The following is an 18,310-nucleotide window of genomic DNA, read 5'->3' as shown; positions in this document are numbered from 1 at the left end:
GCTGAGGAGACCTCTCGGGGGCGGGGCTCGGCGGTAAAGGGGCTTGCCGCTGAAAGGACGACTCAAGTTCATCCTCCAGGATCCTTGTGGTGAAGAAGCAAACCAACTCCTGCAAGTTGTCCTCTGACCGTCACATGTGTCCCATGGCACGTGCACTTGTGTGCATATGTATATGTGTATGTGTATGTGTATGTATACACACAGAGAGAGGAGGACTAGGCCTGGAATGATCTTTGAAACCTCAAAGCCCACTCACAGCGACACACAAGCTCCAACAGGATTGACCCCAGTGTGCCTGCACTGGGGCCTCAGAGCACAGGGACCAGGCTGGGTGGGGCTGGGGGCTGGGGAGCTGGTGAGGCAGCTGTCCCAGCTTCCTGTTACCACTGGAGAAGTTGTCACAACTGTAACCCAACTTCAGGAGAGAGAAGAGGAGAAAGGGGAGGAGGAAGGGGAAGAGAGAGACGGTGAGAAAGGGAAAAAAGGAGGGGAGGAAAGAGAAACAGGAGGAGGAGGGAGGAGAGGAGGAAGGCGAGGAGAGAGGGAAAGAAGGAGGGGAGGAGAAAAGAGAGGGGAAGAGGGAGGGAAAGAAAAGAGAGGGGAGGAGGACAGAAAAAGGGGAGGAGAGAAGAGGGTATGGGAGCCAAGGTAACCCTGAGTGACTGTGTATTGTTGACACAGGCAAGGCCATGTCACCAACCAAGGCCTGTGTCCAGGGGACATTTCCCCTGGGTCGGGCTTGGGAAAGGCTAAGCTCTCCCTTAGTCCAAAAATTAGTGTTTCTGAATATTGACCAATGTCTTAGCGTTTAGCTTCTGTGAACAGACACTGTGACCACGGCAACTCTTACGAAGGCAAACATTTCACTGGGGCTGGCTTACAGGTTCAGAGGTTCAGGCCATTATCATCATAGCAGGGAGCATGGCAGCCTTCAGGCAGACATGGTGCTAGAGAAGGAGCAACGAGGAGAGAGACTGACAGAGCTACGAGGAAGCTCTCTTCCGCGATGGGTGGAGTCTGAGCAGAGGAGGAGACCTCAAAGCCCACCTCCACAGTGACACACCTCCTCCCACAAGGCCACACCTCCTAACACTACCACACAGTCAAGCATATTCAAACCACCACAACCAGTGTAGGAAAACAACCCTAGAAATTGCTGCTTCTTCCTCTGGGCCGTTGTATCCCCAGACGACTCACCTACAGACTTCCCCTGCAGGTTTAGGTAACTCCACGCTGTAGCTCGCGGGGGTTGGTGCGGTTCTGTCAGAGTGGGCACAGCTCCCGTCCCCCCCGCCCCGTGTTCTCGTCTATGTGTCTGTGAATCTGTCCTTCGTTTTCTCACCACCCCAATCATGCTTCGGGACCCCTCCATGCAGATCTTTACAGAAGGGCGAGGCGGCAGCCACTAGTCTGGGGAAAAATGAAGTCATTTCTCCAGGTCCCCAGGCAGAGCTTTGAGCTTTGTGGTCTAGTCCCCACCTTCAGGGTGTCACCATTGCCTGGGGGGGTCGTCCTCCTTTCAAGAGCGCTCATCTCCAGCTCCCCAACCCCAGCCATGTTCTTCTGCAACCCCTCATCCCTTCGCTGACATTGGCGCCCTCTTCTGGTCTTCACGGGCGCTGCATGCACATGGTGAGGATGGCACTAGGATTTCACGCCAGCCAGCAAGTGCTCTACCTACTGGGCTGTATCTTGGCTTTTCTTACATTGGAATCACCCACCTGATTATAGGATAGAATAAGTTGATTGGCCAGGCTCACGCTCCACCTAAGAGACTCGGTTTAGGCGGGACAGCCACCATCAGTAAGTACGTCCCAGAGACCTGAGGTCCTATCTTCAAGAGGGGCTGGGCAGGAAACCTCAAGACCCACCCATCACGCCAAGAGCCCCTTTCTGACTCGCCTCCTAAGCCTAGCTCAGCTGGGGAAGCTTGAGTCCGCGCCCAGAATGGGTTTTCCCACGCAGAACCACCAAAGCACCCACCCATGCAGGACCTGGGAGACACCTGCGGTGGCAATGTGGGCTCAGCCCCTCAGTGCTCCGCTCACATGCTGTGAGGCCTCACAGGTCCTCTGCCGTGGAACCTCGCGGAGGAGTTGCCTGTGGTGGCGTTTGTGGGATGAAGCCAGCATGTGCATTTGGAGATAGCAGCCGATTCCATCTCAAGGATAAAAAAGGAAGGCACGAAGGAAATGACATTTACGTGCTAGGAAAACCATCCTGCTCCAAACTTGCCTCAGAGGAGGGAGCGAGGACGTGGGCGGTGCCTCCCCCGCCTCCGGGCTTGGGAGCATCTGCTGGGCCGCCAGCCTGGCAGCAGGACCGGCTCCATCCCAGTGCCCAGGGCCACCCCCACCTCCATCTGCCGCAAGATGGAAATACCAGCCTGTGTGCTCACAAAAACGGGGAGAGGAAAACAGCGTCTGGAAGGGAGGGGGTTTACTCCGGGGGTTCTGTAGGGGGGAAGCCTAGGGGTACTTGGTCACCTTGAGCTGGGGAGAGGCCAGGCCTGGAGGCTGTGGGGAGCTGCACACCCTAGCAGGTTATTTACACACGGACTCCATCCTCAAGCTGAGTCTCAAGTTTCCTCGCCTGCAGAATGGGGCTAAGCTTCCCTCCCCTGGGCAGTTGCAGAGACTCACAACTCCCTGGAACCCACGATCAAGGACATGAATCTTCATCTCTGTCCTTAACCATCCAGAAGGGAAGGGCGACTGTAGTGTTTTGAATGAGAACGGCTCCTGTAAGCTCACATGTTTGAACGCCTGGTTCCTAGTTGGTGGATCTGTCTGGGAAGGATGAGGAGGTGTGGTCTTGTTGGAGGGGCCGGGTCTCTGTGGAAGGTTTCAGGTTTCAGAGACTGGCACCATTCTCTCTGTTCTCTTCCACTTTCAGATCCAGATGTGAGCTCTCAGCTGTTCTTACCACCGTGTCTTTGCTTCACCATCATGGACTCCAGCCCTCTGAAACCATAAGCCCTATTAAATGTTTTCTTTTATAAATTGCCTTGGTCATGGTGTTCTGTGGCAACAACAGAAAAGTAACTAAGACAGTGGCTAGTTACTCGTACAGCAACTGTTACAACTGCGGCTCCTCCGTGAGGGAGACTACCATGTAAATAGCTGGTGTCTACAATCAGCCCCAGTCGCCTTGGGTCCCAAACTCCACCAGCCCATCTCATTGCTCGTTTCTGGAGTCCTGAGTCTAACGCCACCATGCTTACCATTCCTCCTGTCACCCCAGCTCTGACAGGACCAACTCTCCTTGTTCCAAGTGTTGCTTCCTCAAGGAAGACCCCCCCTGGCCTCCCTCAAAGCTCACTAACCCACACTACTGCAGTCCCTCATGGCTCCTCTCTCCCAAACCACTGCTGATGTATCTGGCTGGTTATTGATTGATTTAAACAAAATCTCCTGTATCCTAGGCTCACAAGAACTTGATAGGAAGCCAAGGAGAACTTCTGACCACTCCCCACTTCTACCTCCTCAGTTCTGGGATAACAGGCCACCAGACCACCAGGCCACCATGCCTGGTGTAAATGCCATAGGGATTAAACCGGGGCTTTGTGCATGCCAGGCACACACCAGCCATCGCAGTTGGTTCTCTGAGCAGCCTCATTCCTCCTGAAGCCAACAGTTTCCCTTTTGTGCTCAAGGCAATATGACACAAATCAATCACTTGCCGCTCAATTGTTCCCACTCAGAGCAAGCACAGGTCTCACCCACCAAGGCCCAGGTAGAGGCAGGCAGTGGGACACAAGAGGTGAGGAGATGCCTACCAGAGAAGTCTCTCCAAATTCCCAGGTCTTCCTGGGACAAAGCCTGTGCAGGCTTTTAGCATTCTTCCTGGCCATAAAAGGCCACAAAAACTGCAGATCCGGGCAGCAAGCAGGAGCCTTTGTCCCAGAAGACCAGAGTCGCCCTCACAGCCTCACAAAGTGGGTCCCTCTGGAGGAAGCTGCCTGCTGTGAGGCCCAGGAGAGAAATGTGAGTCCTGGGCTGAGCGCCTTTCTGGAGGAAAAGTGGACTTCTTTGAGGAGCCAAACATCTCCAGCTTGCAGGCACCGCCCACCAGCCATCTGTCTCAGGTTGAGTTTGGCCTGCCTCTTGGGAGCCAAGAACTCCGAAAATGGTCCCCAGGGGCCAGTGGGGCCAGCCCAGCTTTCTCATCTGAGCCCACAGAGGAAGCAGTTCCAGAAACACAAAACCCCGTGGTGGTGTGCACAGCCCCACCCCCAACCATGCTGCAGAATACAATAACAGCTGGGATGTGAGACACCAAAAAAAGGTCTCATCAACGTGACAGATGTCAACCCTTGGGAAGAGTGACAGCCCCAGCTCCCCTGGGACCTTTGATGTGAGAGACAGTTTTCTCCCTGCTTGGGGTCTGGTGTCTAGGGACTGAGCTAGTGTGCTGGACGCCTGCTCTCTGGCTGTGGCTTTCAGGGTGCTCAGGAGATGGGGTTGGAGCTGCCCAGGGACGGGGGCTCGAGCAGATGGGCAGAGCTCTGAGCTTCCCCATGGATAGCTCAGTGCTAGAGAGATCAGAACCTCCTCTTTCCCCTTGCTGTTGTCTGTCCCTAAAGGGTAACACACCCATGGGGACATCCCCCAAAGAGTCCCCAACATAATGGGTCTGGGATCTCTCAGCCAGCTTAGGTGGGGGTGTGCAGGGGACGCACAAGCCCTTCTCCTCCTCTCTTCCTTCTCTTTCTCCTCCTTCCCACGTCACCTCACCACACCCCCACACTCCCTAGCCCCGTGAATGGCATTTCTAATCACACCCAAGCTCGGGTGTTTTCTCTGGTCCCTCTCCCTCTGCCCGTGAGAGAGGCAAATGGCCACTGTCATACTTAATCGTCATTGTCTGTATGAGAGGATTTAGAGTCACCCCGGAGACTGGCAAGGCTCGTCACTTCTGGGATGCCTGCAAAGGCATTCTGGGAGGATTAAATGAGGAGGAAAGATGCCTGCTGACTGGGCATTACCACCTGTGGTCTGAGGGGGAAGAGGACAGCTAGCCAGGTGCTGGCATTCCCCAGTCTCTGCTGGTCAGCCATGATGGGACTGATCAATTCAGCTCAGCCGCAGCCTCCCACCACGATAGGCTGAGGCCTCTATAGCTACGTGCCAAAATAAGTCCTTTACCCTCAAACCCTTCCTTCTACCAGGAACATGGCCAGAGCTCTCACCAAATTCACTGACACAGTAGCCACCTGCTGCTTCTCTTCCACCTCCTCGTGATTTTCCAACCTGGCTTCTCCAGCCCTGGTTATGCCATCAGAATCCTCCCAGAAGCCCCGGCCTCTACTTCCAGCATCTCTCCACTCAGCAGCCAGACTTCTCATCCTGAAGCCCAGATCTAGTCCAGCAGAACAAGCCTCCGTTTCCCCCACAGTGGCTTACAGAAGATGAGCCCCACCCTCCATCCCCCAAGTGATTTCAGTCCTAGCACAAAGACAGCCTTCATCTTCATCCTCTAAATCCCAGTACTTTTTCTGCGAAGGACATATTGGTTTGGGTGGGCCACCTGGTCTGTTGCAGGAAGAAACAGTAAGTATATGTGCCTGAATGGCTGTGGTTGTGTGTCAATAAACCTTTATTTACAGAAACAAATGTGTGTGTGTGGGGGGGCAGACTCAGACCCTGAACCACACCTTGTCAACCTTGGCTTTAAATCAATGAGTGAATTACTAAGTAGAAGTATCACCTGTTGAAGTGTCAGGAGCCACGAGAGGACTTGGCTTGTACGGCGCTTCTGCTGCCTACCATCAGCAATAACAACCGAACACCTGGACTTCTCTCGACGGTTTACTCAGGAATATTCTTTTGTTACAGCTCTCCTAGGTACCCAGGTGTTACAGCTCTTTAAGGTACCTAGGTATTACAGCTCTCCTAGGTTCTTAAGTGTCAGCTCTTCTTGATGGCACAGCTCTTCTTGATGTTGCTGCTGCTTCTTCTGCTTCTGCTTCTGCTTCTGCTTCTGCTGCTGCTTCTGCTTCTGCTTCTGCTTCCTAGGTGCTGCAGGTCTGCTTGCTGCCGTGGAGTGGCTCCAACTGTCTGGAGACAGCCCCTTATATACCCGAACCTGAGCCACCAAGTCCTACAGGATTGGTTCCCTGTCAAACCCTCATTAGCATACACCTGCTCAGGAGGGACGCATGCGCAGTATACACCCACTCGGGAGGGCGCATGCGCAGTGGAATTGTCTGTTGCTACAGTGTATCAGGAACCCGCGCCATCTTGGATACGATCCTCTAAGCGGCAGCTTAAGATCATCCAAGCGGCTGACGATCGTATCCAAGCGGCTGCCTACATTGGCTGGCATAGAACTTAATGCACAGCATGCGCTCGGTCGGGGACCATCAACATCAAGACTGATAGCATTCCCCCTCTTCTGCGCTGTCAAGGGAGAAGTAGTCCTGACTCAGTGGAAAGAGACTGAGACCTTCACCTTTTCAAAGGTCTGATAGCATACTATGATGTATATAGAAAGCTCTGGAAACCAAACCCAAAACAACAAGACCTACTGTGTGCCAGGCACCTACATTCATGATTTCAGGTCTTAAAAAATCTAAGAAAATATTCATGCTCTGAAGCAACTCTCAAGTTTTCAGGGGAAATGAAGTGAGAATTCCACTCAAATGCATTCCTGCCATGCACCTGAGGGCCCTGTGCAGGCTCCAGGGCACCTGAGGACCCAACAGCAAGCTCCCTGACAAAAGCTACGTCGTCACCCAGAGTGAGTCTCCATTGCTTGTGCATGTCAGCTTGCTCCTGTGATTGTAAGCTGGCCTGGCACTCGGGCATTTGGAGGTACCACGTTTGAGTTCCCCTCCATTCTCTGGACCAGGTAGGTCCTCTCCATCTCTTTGATGAACCCTGGGTGTGGAATGTAGTGAAACTCATTCCTTCTTTGACCTTGGTATGGCCTTCACAGGATCCTGCGTTAAGCGGGTTCTCCTGGGCCTTGTTGGACCCACAACAGAGAAGAAGTGTCCTGGTCAGGGACTGAGACTCTTGTCACTGTCTTACCTACTGAAGGACCCTTGTCCTGAGATACCCCCAGCTGCCCTCCCTCCGCACTCTATTACCTACACAGCACAGAACTTGGGTTACATGTGGCTGCCTGTGCCCCTTGTGCCTCCTCACCATCTCCCTGTAGGTTCCTGAATTCACAGGAATAACCAGGAGACTTACATCCTGCTCCACGGATGGCTTTGAGGGCAGGGGGCATGTTCCTCCTCCCCTCCCCTCTCTACCCTTCTTCCCAAACCACAGCTGGACAGGAGCTATGCTGGGCTGAGGAGTACGGAGAGGGCAGGAGGCAGCCCGGAGCCACAACGTCAGAGAACCTGGGCCCCACCTAGCCGCCAGCCTTGCTTGGATCGGCTCATCCAGCTCTGCTGATGGAGACACCATTAACCTTGATTCAGCCCCTGGCACACATGGCCACTTGTCTTTCCTGCAGCACAGTGGCCCTGGTGTCTTTGGGAATTATCATTTGGGTCAACCTCAGCAGGGAAGCACATTGCCAAAACCTAAACATGGGCCGACCTGACACACCCACGCAAGCTGGTTCCAGGATAGGTGTTTGAGCCAGGGAGGGAGAAGGAGATGCAGCCCTTTCCCACCAATGAGGTTGCATGGGTGTGGGGTTGCTGTCATCATCTTGCTCCCAGATTGGGGAGGGGGGAGACAGAGAGAGAGAGAGAGAGAGAGGGAAGGAGGGAGGGAGAGAGGAAGGGAGGGATAGAGGGAAGGAGGGAGAGAGGGAAAGAGGGAGAGAGGGAGGGAGGAAGGGAGGGGAGAAGGGAGGGAGGGAGAGAGAGAGGGGAGGAGAGAGAGAGGGAGAAAGAGAGGGAAGGAGGGAAGGAGGGAGGGAGGGAGGGAAAGAGGGAAGGAGAGAGGGAGGGAGAGAGGGAGAGAGAGAGGGAGGGACAGAAGGAGGGAGGGAGGGAGAACGAGCACAGAGGAATTTGGCAGAGGGCTGTTGACATCTCTCTGCAGCTTCCTTGAATGTGGACCAGCAAATTCTCTTTTTGCAGTGACCAATTTTCCACCCATATGAACCAAAAGTGTTTTAACATGTGCACTGTTGGTGTGCACTGTTGGGGCCTACCGCAGCCACTGTCCGGATGGATGTCAGTTCACCCTCTTAGGACCTGCCCCTGGCTGGTTTACCAAGGCTGGTCTATCACCCGCTATGAGCCCCATTCACTTAGGGCAGCAACAAAAGCTTTGCAGGGCCTGAGACAATGACTCAGAGATTAAGTTGTTTACTGCTCTTGCTGCTGTGGCCAGAGCGGGTTCAGTTCCCAGCACCCACACTGCTCACAACCATCTATGTAGAATTCCAGTTCCAGGGGAACTGATGCCCTCTTCTGACCTCTGTGTGCACAGACATACCTGCAGGCAAGAAACTCATCGACATGAAAAATAAAAATAAATGAATCTTTTAAAAGAAAGAGAAAGCTTTCCCCGGCGAAGTTGAAGAAGATTAATAATGACATCATTAACTGCCACAGAGGTACCGGTGGCACTGGTCACAGCCTGTCTCACATCTCATTTAGAGTCATACATTGTGTCTCATTCCTAATGAGACGGAAAGTTACAGAGGATGACCATTATGCCCCATGAATCCATCCAACAGTGATTAATGGCACAGAGGTGCCCTGGACCCTGGCAGGAAGCTGGGCACATAGACCGTAACAGAAGAGGCTGCCAGGCTCCTCGAGGCAGAAGGAAGAGCAGACGGTGGCCAAGGCCGCAGTGGGCCAGGGTGTAGGGGTCAATGGTCAAACACGGCCACGTGGCTGCAGCTTTGTGTAAACAGAAAGCACAGTAGAATCCAGCTTCAGAGCTGTGGAGGCTCGTGTCTGGGAACCCAGCATTCACGGGGCTGAGGCAGGGGGATCATGAGTTTGAGGGCAGCTGAGACTACACAGCCAGGCCTTACCTCACTAGGCTGGATGACCCACAAGCCTCATGGCTCACTCATGGCTCTAACCATGCCATTTGTGACCCTCTCTTCTCCCAGCATCCTCCTTGGGGCTCTTGGCACCCAGAGGTTACCCCTTTCCAGGTTCCCATCCCAGAGACCAGATGTACACCGATTGGCTGCTCAAGGCCGTGGACATGCTTGTGAGCCAATGACCACACAAGAAATGGACCCTGTGAAGGAACCAGTCAGGACCCAGGGTGGGTGGAAAGGGGAGGGTCCACTTGTTTCCCAGCAGAAAGCTACAGAGAATGGAAGGGGCAGCTACTGACAGACACCCATGGGCTCCCCTCGGAGCCAGGACAGGGATCCCCCGTGGAGCTGGTCCCCAAGCCTTCCCAGTGTCTCTCACTGGACTGTGCTCCTCACATGTGCTCAGGTTTACACCCTAGGCACAATGACAGGAGCAGAGGTAACCTCACTATTTATGTGGCATTTACCAGCCAGAGTGTCCCCTGGCCTCTTAGGAAGGATGCTCATTGGTGGACTCAGATCTGAGCCCTGGAGATCGGATGGGAGTTATTGTCTTAGTTAGGGTTTTACTGCTGTGAAGAGACACCATGACCAAGGCAACTCTTATAAGAACAACATTTAATTGGGGCTGGCTTACAGGTTCAGAGGTTCAGTCCATTATCATCAAGGTGGGAGCATGGCAGCATCCAGGCAGGCATGGTGCCGGAGGAGCTGAGAGTTCTACATCTTCATCTGAAGGCTGCTAGCAGAATTCCAGGTAGCTAGGATGGGGGTCTTAAAGCCCACACCCACAGTGACACACCTACTCCAACAAGGCCACACCTTCTAATACGGCCACTCCCCGGGGTGAACATGTACAAACCACACCTGAAGGTGTTGGCTTGAAACTCAGGGTCAAGGTGTCACCCAGCTGTGCCCTCCCCAAACCTTGAGCAGGCTAAACAGACCTTAATTGTTTGTCACAGTGTGTCTTCCGCTGACCTAGCCCATCTAGGGGAAGTCCCTCACCTGAGCAGACTGCCTGCTGAGCTTGCTTTACAACATTGTCCAGCTGAAGCAAAGCAACATAATCCAGATGAAACAAAGGATGGGTCTTTGGGTTTCCCCTTTATAAACCCAGAGCTGAAAATTAAACTTTGAGCCTTGATCAGAAAACTTTTATCTTGGCTTCATTCTTCTCTTGCCCGCCCATCCTTTTTCTTTTTTTCTTTTCTTTTTTTCTTTTTGTTGTTGTTGTTGTTGTTGTTGTTGTTGTTGTTGTTGTTTTGTTTTGTTTTTCAAGACAGGGTTTTCTCGGTGTAGCCCTGACTGGCCTGGAACTCACTCTGTAGACCAGGCTGATCTCGAACTCAGAAATCCGCCTGCCTCTGCCTCCCAAGTTCTGGGACTAAAGGCGTGTGCCACCACTGCCCAGCCCACCCGTCCTTTTTCATTCCCACCCTCCCTTTCAGGTACCCAGTTCTCCGGGGCTTCTGGGCAGCTACACCCAGCTGTCCTGGGTTCCAGTTTGAACAAGCTCCAGTCCTACCTTGGCCTGGCCTGGGACTCATCAGGGTGATTGGAGCTTCGAGGTGGATGGGGAGGGAAGCCCCCTCCTTGGCACCCAGAAGGATCTGTCCTTCACAAGTCTCCCTCCAGTCCTGCTGGCCTTTCATGCAGACCTAGCAAGGCCAAGCCCCTCCACACTTCAGGGGAACTTGGGTGGACAGACACTCTAGATCAGCAGATCAGCGGCTCTCAATCTGTGGATTGCGACCCTTTTGGGGATCAAGCAACACTTTCACGGGGATCCCCTAAGACTATCAGAAAACACAGATATTTATATTAATATTCAAAACAGCAGCAAAATCACAACTATACAGCGGCAACGAAAATAATTTTATGGTGTGGAGTCACCACACCACCAGGAACTATTGCTCCTGTTGTAAAGGGTTGAAGCATTAGGAAGATCGAGAACCACTAATCTAGAAGGACATGAACTCTAACAGATCACCCCATGATGTATATTGTTAGTGTGAAAACAGAATCATTTCTGGACTTGGTGGTGCTTGCCTTTGACCCCAGCACTCGGGAAATAGAACCAGGCGAAGAGCTGTGAGTCTGAGATTAGCCTGGGCTGCTCAATGAGTTCCAGGCCAGCCTGGGCTGCACAGTGAGAACCTGTCTCAGAACAAAATAGGAACAACAGCGCACCCTATCCCAGACTCTGCAGCTCGCTGCGGAGTCGGCTTGTGTCTCTGTAGTGGGAGGTATCCTCACAAGGAACATACCCCCTCCAGGAGGCAGAGGAAGGGCTGGACAGTGGTGATGACCCACTAAAGCCAGAACACCCTCTGCCGTCCATGTGACCTTTAAAGCTGCTTCTCTCGCAGGACTCCATACCTGCCTGTCCACCGAAGGCCTGCGTTTGCCACTCTAGGCTTCCATAAACTCAGAGGTTCCCTTCCAATCGATGGCGCGGTTCTTGGGGCTCAGATAACAATGTCGTCACACCACAGTGTCAGTGTGCCAGATGAGCATAGCTAGAGACTCAGAGAGAGCGCGGCACACACCAACTGCTGCTGCTAGCCTGAAAACAGTTTCTTGTCAGGAAATAACAGCCAAATCCTATTATTCAGATGTGGCGCAATCTCATGTTTGGCTCCACATAGTTCAGTGTTGGCCTTAGCCCAAGTGCACACGTCCTCACAAGGACGAACACAGACTCTGCATTCTTGGAGCCCTCCCACAGATGAGGCCCCAGCATCCCAGATGTCGGGAAATCATCGGGAGCCTGGATAGTGTGTCCCATTACTATTAGACATTTTATAGACTCAGTTGTGCAGAGAGCCATCTATGAAGAACCATGAATGCAGCCATGTGGATTCAGATAAAGATTAAACTTTACTCTCTGAGAGGCCAGAAAGATGGCTCAGTGTTTAGGACCACAGGCTGCTCCTGCAGAGGACCTGGGTTTGTTTCCCAGCATGGCGGTTCACAATTATAACTCCTGCTCCAGGGATCCAGCGCCCTCTTCTGGCCTGCATGAGCACCAGGCATGCATGTGATGCATAAGACACGGGTGCAAGTGAAACACTCAAACACATTAAAAACAAAAAAGGTTTATTAAATAAAGTCTACTCACTCCATGCGGTAGTGGTGCACACCTCTAATTCCAGCAGCAGGTGGCTGTGAGTTTGAGGCCAGCCTGGTCTACAGAGTGAGTTCCAGGACAGCCAGGGCTACACAGAGAAACCCTGTCTTGGAAAACAACAACAACAAAAACAAAGCAAAACAACCACAACTGTCATAGCTCCAAATCACACGGGGAAGACTGAGCCCCAGTCTTCATGTCTCCTCTCACGTTAGGAGAATCCTCTTGCCCAGCTGGACTTATATCCTCTAGGTTGAAGGTAACACGCCCAGCTGTCCCCACGTTGAATGGAGTCTTACAAGACTGTCCAGAGCAAGTGACCGGAGACTGTGCACAGCTTTTGGGCCTTCCCTTCAAGGGAAAGTCCTGGTTTTAAGTCTTTGCCTTTGGTTGGCAGGCACTGGAAGCGGTCAGAGTGCAGGTACGATGGCCGGAGCTACGGCAGCCACGCTGGGGCGTGAAAAAGTCGTCATGGTGGAGGATAAAGAACCCGGTTTTCTGATGGTAGCAAAGCTGCCCTACTGGCCCCATATGCTTACACAGACTGTCAACCAAAAAAAGACATGTAGGCATCACTATTTTGGGATTCCTCTTCAGGAGCTGAACTTCGGGCTGAATTTACACATTTCCTGAGCTTTTATAAGATGGCTTCATCTGCTTCAGAAGCAGCCGACGCTGGGGATGAGGAGCCTTCTCTCTGGTGTCCATTCACCCAGCAACTGTGTGCGAGTCTCCCAGGCTCAGGGATGCTGAACAGGGAAGTGTCCAGATGGCTCACGTTCTTGCTGTCCCCATTCCGGCACGGGACCTGTGGCTTCTCCAGCCTACCAGCCTGCTATTCTCTGGTTGTGGCGCTGCTGTCTAGGCTGATGCCAGCCCATGCCCTTGACATATCTGCCCTCCCTCCCAGCTGGCCCATTCCCTGGAGGGAGGCCTGCCTATGGCCAGCAGCAGCCTTGCGGTGATGGCTATTCCTGGTTATCAACTTTACATTGGGAATGGACTACAATCCAGAAATGGAGGACACACCTGCGATCCAGACCTGCGATCCAGATCTTGAGGCATAGTGGCCATGAAAAGCTTAGGCCCAAGGCAAGGTAGTATACCCATCTTTAATCCCAAGAGACACAGGCAAGCAGATCTCTGAGTTCAAGGTCAGCCTGAGCAAGCTCCAAATCCAGGCGTGGTGGTACTCACCCTTAATCTGAGCCAGCCTCACACCTTTCTGCAGGAAGCCTGCATATCGACGTTGGGAAGAAGAAAGGTGCCTGCTTGTACTTGCTGGTCAGCACATCTGTTGGAACCCACTTCTTCAGGATTCCAGCTTCTACCGTAGACCAATTGAAACACCCAGCCTCGGGGGACTGAGCCACCACTAGATTGTCGGACTTCGCATTCACAGTTGCCCATTGTTGAGTTAGAAGGTCTGCAGATTGTGAGTCATTACAGTAAGTTCCCTTAATATACAGAGACATTCCATGAGCTATGTGACTTCTTCTGACCTTACCTCCTACACTCTCACTTTTTTTTTTTTACTTTTTTTTTTTTTTTTTTTTTTTTTTTTTTTTTTTTTTTTTTTTTTTTTTTTTTTTGAGGCAGGGTTTCTCTGTATAGCCCTGGCTATTCTGGAACTCACTCTGTAGACCAGGCTGGCCTCGAACTCAGAAATCTGCCTGCCTCTGCCTCTGTCTCCCAAGTGCTGGGCTTAAAGGCATGTGCCACCACCGCCCAGCCCTCCTACACTCTCCAAACAGGTGGAACTTTTCCTGTGGTCAGCTCAGCCCTGGCCCACACTATCCCTTGAGTGTCTCCTCTGCCCAGCACCTTAGGGGCCCTGCTAGGTTTCAAGTTCAGCCCCGGTCTTCTGCACTGACCCCAGATCCTTCCCCTACTCATCGTGTGCACACTGACTTGTCTGTCTTTGAGCTTCCAGGTGCTAGGGGGACTGGAGGGCAGGAGGGTCAATGCATCGCCACTGCTGAGCTCCCAAGACTGACTCAGACGGACTCTAAGGGTGACAGGTGAGGCCTGTAAGCCCACTGGTGTAAGATGCTCAAGGATAGCAGTCCTCAACCCATGGATCGTGACCCCCGGTGGCGGGTGCCGAATAGCCTTCTCACAGGAGTCCCATATCAGCGAGTTTGCATCTCAGATATTTACATTATGATTCATAAGGGCAGCAAAATTACAGCTATGAAGCAGCAATGAAAATAGTTTTATGTCGCCCCAACATGAGGACATAAAGGGTCACAGCGTTAGGAAGGTTGGGAGCCACTGTTGCTTCCTTGGCACATAGAGGCCCCTCAGGCTTCCTCAGCAGGCTGCCCAGCAGCCCTGGGGGACGCATGCAGATGAGCCCGTCTACCTCTGGTCACACCTTCCTGAGAAGACACAGTACTGAGCCACATGGTCACTGTCAGCGTGGAGGTGACAGGTGGAGTAACTGTGTCCAAGGGAGTCAAATGCATTCTTTGGTGACAGGATGGCGATGCGTCCTGCAGCAAAGACACCTAAGGCAGCGTGGGCACAGTCTCATCTTGGAGGGCTAGCTGTATCTTAGTAAATGTAGTCCCCAGGCTGGCACAGCAGCAGCCCAGCTAGGAGCTCAGGGGAGACTTCCTGTCTGCGCAGGAACTCCAGCATCATGCTTTAGCCAGGAGGAAAGGCTTGGCCCAGGAGGCTCAGTCAGGAGAATTGCCTTGAGTTTGAGGCCAGCCTTGGCTACATCGAACCATAGTATGGCCCACATGTTTACAAGACCACACAGAAGCAGCAGCCGGAAAGAGCAGATGGGGGTGGGGGTGTTAAGATATGCTGCAGCCCAGGAGAGACGACTTCAAAATGCTTCCTTCATTGAAGACTCCCTTGAAATAATGTGCTTCTCTGGGCTACATAAAGAGACTTGGAGACAAGGGAGACTTGGAGAGTAACAGGAAGGTTTCATCCTTGCCCCTCTCCACAGGCCTGGGGGCGAGGGCAGGGGACACAGGCACAACCCCACTGTGAAGGTCTTGCCTGGTGCTGTCCCTGATACTCAGACAGGTAGTTCACACAGTCGAGGTGTGTTGGCTCTTGGGTCTGGAAGTCGGGGCCAAGTGGCTACGTCTAGTGGGGTGCTTCTTGATGACAGCTTCTCTTGTCACTGGTGGGGTTCCCTGAGTCACATCAGTTACATTTCTTATTCCTCTGAAAATACTCAGGAGAAAGGATTTCTCTTGGCTCATGGTCTAAGAAGCTCTGCCTGGGCTCTATGATGAGAATCCTCTGCGGGCTAGGACACTGGGACACTTGTTCCTCAGCTGGTGGCGATGTGTGGAGAAATTTAGGTGGCATAGCCTTGCGACCCGGAAGTACATCATTGGGGGCGGGCTTTGAGCGGTCCAAGAGTCTCACCACTTCCTGGGTCACCCCTATACTTCCTGTTTGTGGCTTAGGATGTGCACGCTCGGCTGCTGCTCTCCTCGGCAGGCTGCCTGCTGCCAAGCTCTCCCGCCATAGCGGTGATGGTGTTTGCTCTGCCTTGAGCCACAATCCTTTCCTTCCATGAGCCGCCTTGGCAGCGGTGTTTCATCCCAGCAGCAGAAAAGTGATTAAAACACACGGATATTCTTAAGACATGAAATGCCATCCGCGGCAACACGGTGACTCGTGCCGCCAACATCCTTAACATCGGAGGGGCACGCAGGACAGCTGGGCGGAAAATGACTCACCGAGAGGCGAGCTTCCCACCTGCTATAAAAATACCCTGCAGCTTAGGTAGAAAACCAGATCCTCACTTGATTGACAGGTCTTCTAGAGAGACAAAGACAACGTGAGAGATCAGTGGAAGCCGCAGCTGTGTTATTTGGCTTTGACAGCCACATCAGGACACATTGCTCACCACGGAAGTGGAAAAGCATAGCCATAGCCCACGAACTGTGGCAGCTGGTAGAGCAGCCTACTGCTGCTCTATGATGTCAGGCTGCTGTGGCAGGGGCAAGGGGCCCACACCATAGCTCTTGTTACCGTGTGGATATGAAAATCCCCCCCCCAAAGACTCGTGAGCTTAAGCCTTGATCCCTGGCTGATGGAGATATTTTGGAAGGTTCTAGAAACTTTAGGAGGTGGGACCAGGAAGTACGTTACCAGGGGAGAGCTGTCTGTCATCCTGGGTCATCTCTCTGTTTCCTGTCTTCTAGAAGACAGTCCGCCCTTCCCCCATGCTATGTCCCCACAGTGTTATGTCTCACTGCAGGCCAGAGTCAGCAGAGGTAAGGACCATGGCCTGACCCCTGAACCTGAGAACTAAACTAGAACTCTACAAGTTCTTGCATATATTTTGTCCGCAGCTCCAGAAAGCTAGTTAGCAGTCACCTGACAGCTGATATCTTCTGTGGTGACTCACCACACCAGAAGGCAAGGCTCTGAGGAATGAGTCAGGCCCAGTGGGCAGATACCCAGGCTGAGCATCAAGCCGTGTGGACGCCACAACAGTCCTGGGTACCCATGGGACAGAGATGCATTCCCTAGAGGCGTGTTCTAAGGGGGTGACACCCATCACAGCCACCAATGGGGACTGACCTGAGCCACTACCAGTCACTGGGTGAACTCACAGCCAAGCAGCCCGAGATGTGGTTCCCAGACAACACCTGGTGGGCAGAGGCCAGAGGCGCTGCCACCTACAGGGTGGAGGCCAGGGGCATGATGAGGCATGTGAGGCATGGTGGCTAGTATACCAAGCTGGGCCAAATTCTTGATCAAGAATCATTCTATCAATGTCCTCCAGTAGAGTGAGGGTGAGCAGTCAAGTTCTAGGTACCCTCTGGGGGTAGATAGAGCTGTACCCAGAAGCCATGGGCTAATACATGAAAATCCCAGTGTCCAGGGTAGACTACCTCCCTATGAGGTATTGGTTAAAGAGACCCCAGAGACCCCAGAACAATACAGGCAATTGCTTCCTCTTGTTGGCTGCCCACCAGATGTCTGTGGTAAGACCCTATTCCTGAAGGTATCGCATGCTCTGTTTGTAGGATGTAGAGAACTCAAGCTGGAACTGTCGGAAGCTTCCTTCCTGCTGGCTAGTCATCGTGGCAGAAGGTGCTACGCAGGCTGATGGAGACACTTGTCCTCAGTAAGTTGTAGGCTAACAAGGGTAACCGTTAGCTTCAGTCAGTGAGCAATGGCAACTGCAGAGACCCAAAGGCTTGTGAATAAGTGACTGTTGAGTCCTCTGCCGTAAGCGGACCATCTGTCTCACTCTGCACAGCTCAGAGAGCGCCGGGGAGGAAGGGACAGAGAGACTGAGAGAGCAGGGGAGGAGCAGAGTGTCATCCAACACTGGACCTCTGGCATATGTGACCGTGGCACTCATGAACTCAGCAGCAGTGCTGTCCTGCACAGTCACCACAGGATCGAGCGGTCATCACCATCCTCTCTGCTGTGGAGGGGAGAGGGACTCACAAGGTGTCCTCACCAGCCCCTGAGGAATTGGTTGATAGAGAAGGAAGTGCTGTAGCCATTGGCTGTGCTCATGGAAATAATGCTAATGGAAGCCATCTGGTCACATGTATGCATGGATGTACATTCACAGGCATGCACACGGACGTGCACATACACACTCTCAAACCTGCACATGCGCACAACAGGAGGGTGTGGTAGTTTGATAATGACTCACAGATGCTCACATGTTTGAATACTTGGTCTAGAGTTGGTGGAACTGTTTGGGAAGGGTCAGGAGGGTGTGGCCTTGTTGGGGCAGATGAGTCATGGAGTAGGCTTTGAGGTTTCAAAAGACTGGGTCCGGGCTCTGTGTGCTCTCTGTAATTGTTGATAATCCCCTGCTGGATTACCACATACTGGTGTCTGCCCCTCTCTGGAATCAGAAGTCAGTTCTACACGCGTGAGAAAGGTCCCTGCACAAAGACCACAGCAGGATACCCCAATCCAAACAAAACCTTTCCTCCAGCGTTCGTTTCTCCTTTAGAAAGTGGGCCCAGAGGCACACCCCAGCACCTCCTCCCCGGGGCTCAGTGGATGAGACTGTCACTCTGCTAGTAGGAGAAAAGATATTCTCAAAAGACACCGTGTCTCTCTTTGGCTATCACAGGGCTGGGGCAGGATTCCTGCAGAAGAATTTCGGCAGATTCTTGGGCTGGGAGAAGGGAAAGCCTAGAGCCTGGTGCCAGTCAGGGGGCCTAGCCTCCCACACAGAGTTTTCCAGTGGCC

The 18,310-nt window shown here is 52.8% G+C and overlaps 1 long non-coding RNA gene across 1 annotated transcript; it reads left to right on the top strand.

Annotated features, from left to right (window-relative positions):
• Positions 1–15,539: 15,539 nt before the first annotated feature.
• LOC116092548 lies at positions 15,540–17,638 on the top strand. The gene is made up of 2 exons (XR_004119311.1): positions 15,540–16,356; positions 17,116–17,638. It is a non-coding gene; the product is annotated as an uncharacterized LOC116092548 (long non-coding RNA).
• The last annotated feature ends 672 nt before the right edge of the window (positions 17,639–18,310 follow it).

Source organism: Mastomys coucha, unplaced genomic scaffold (genome assembly GCF_008632895.1).
Source record: "Mastomys coucha isolate ucsf_1 unplaced genomic scaffold, UCSF_Mcou_1 pScaffold15, whole genome shotgun sequence".
In the NCBI taxonomy this organism is placed as follows: Eukaryota; Metazoa; Chordata; class Mammalia; order Rodentia; family Muridae; genus Mastomys; species Mastomys coucha.
This window is presented reverse-complemented; position numbering and strand designations above follow the sequence as displayed.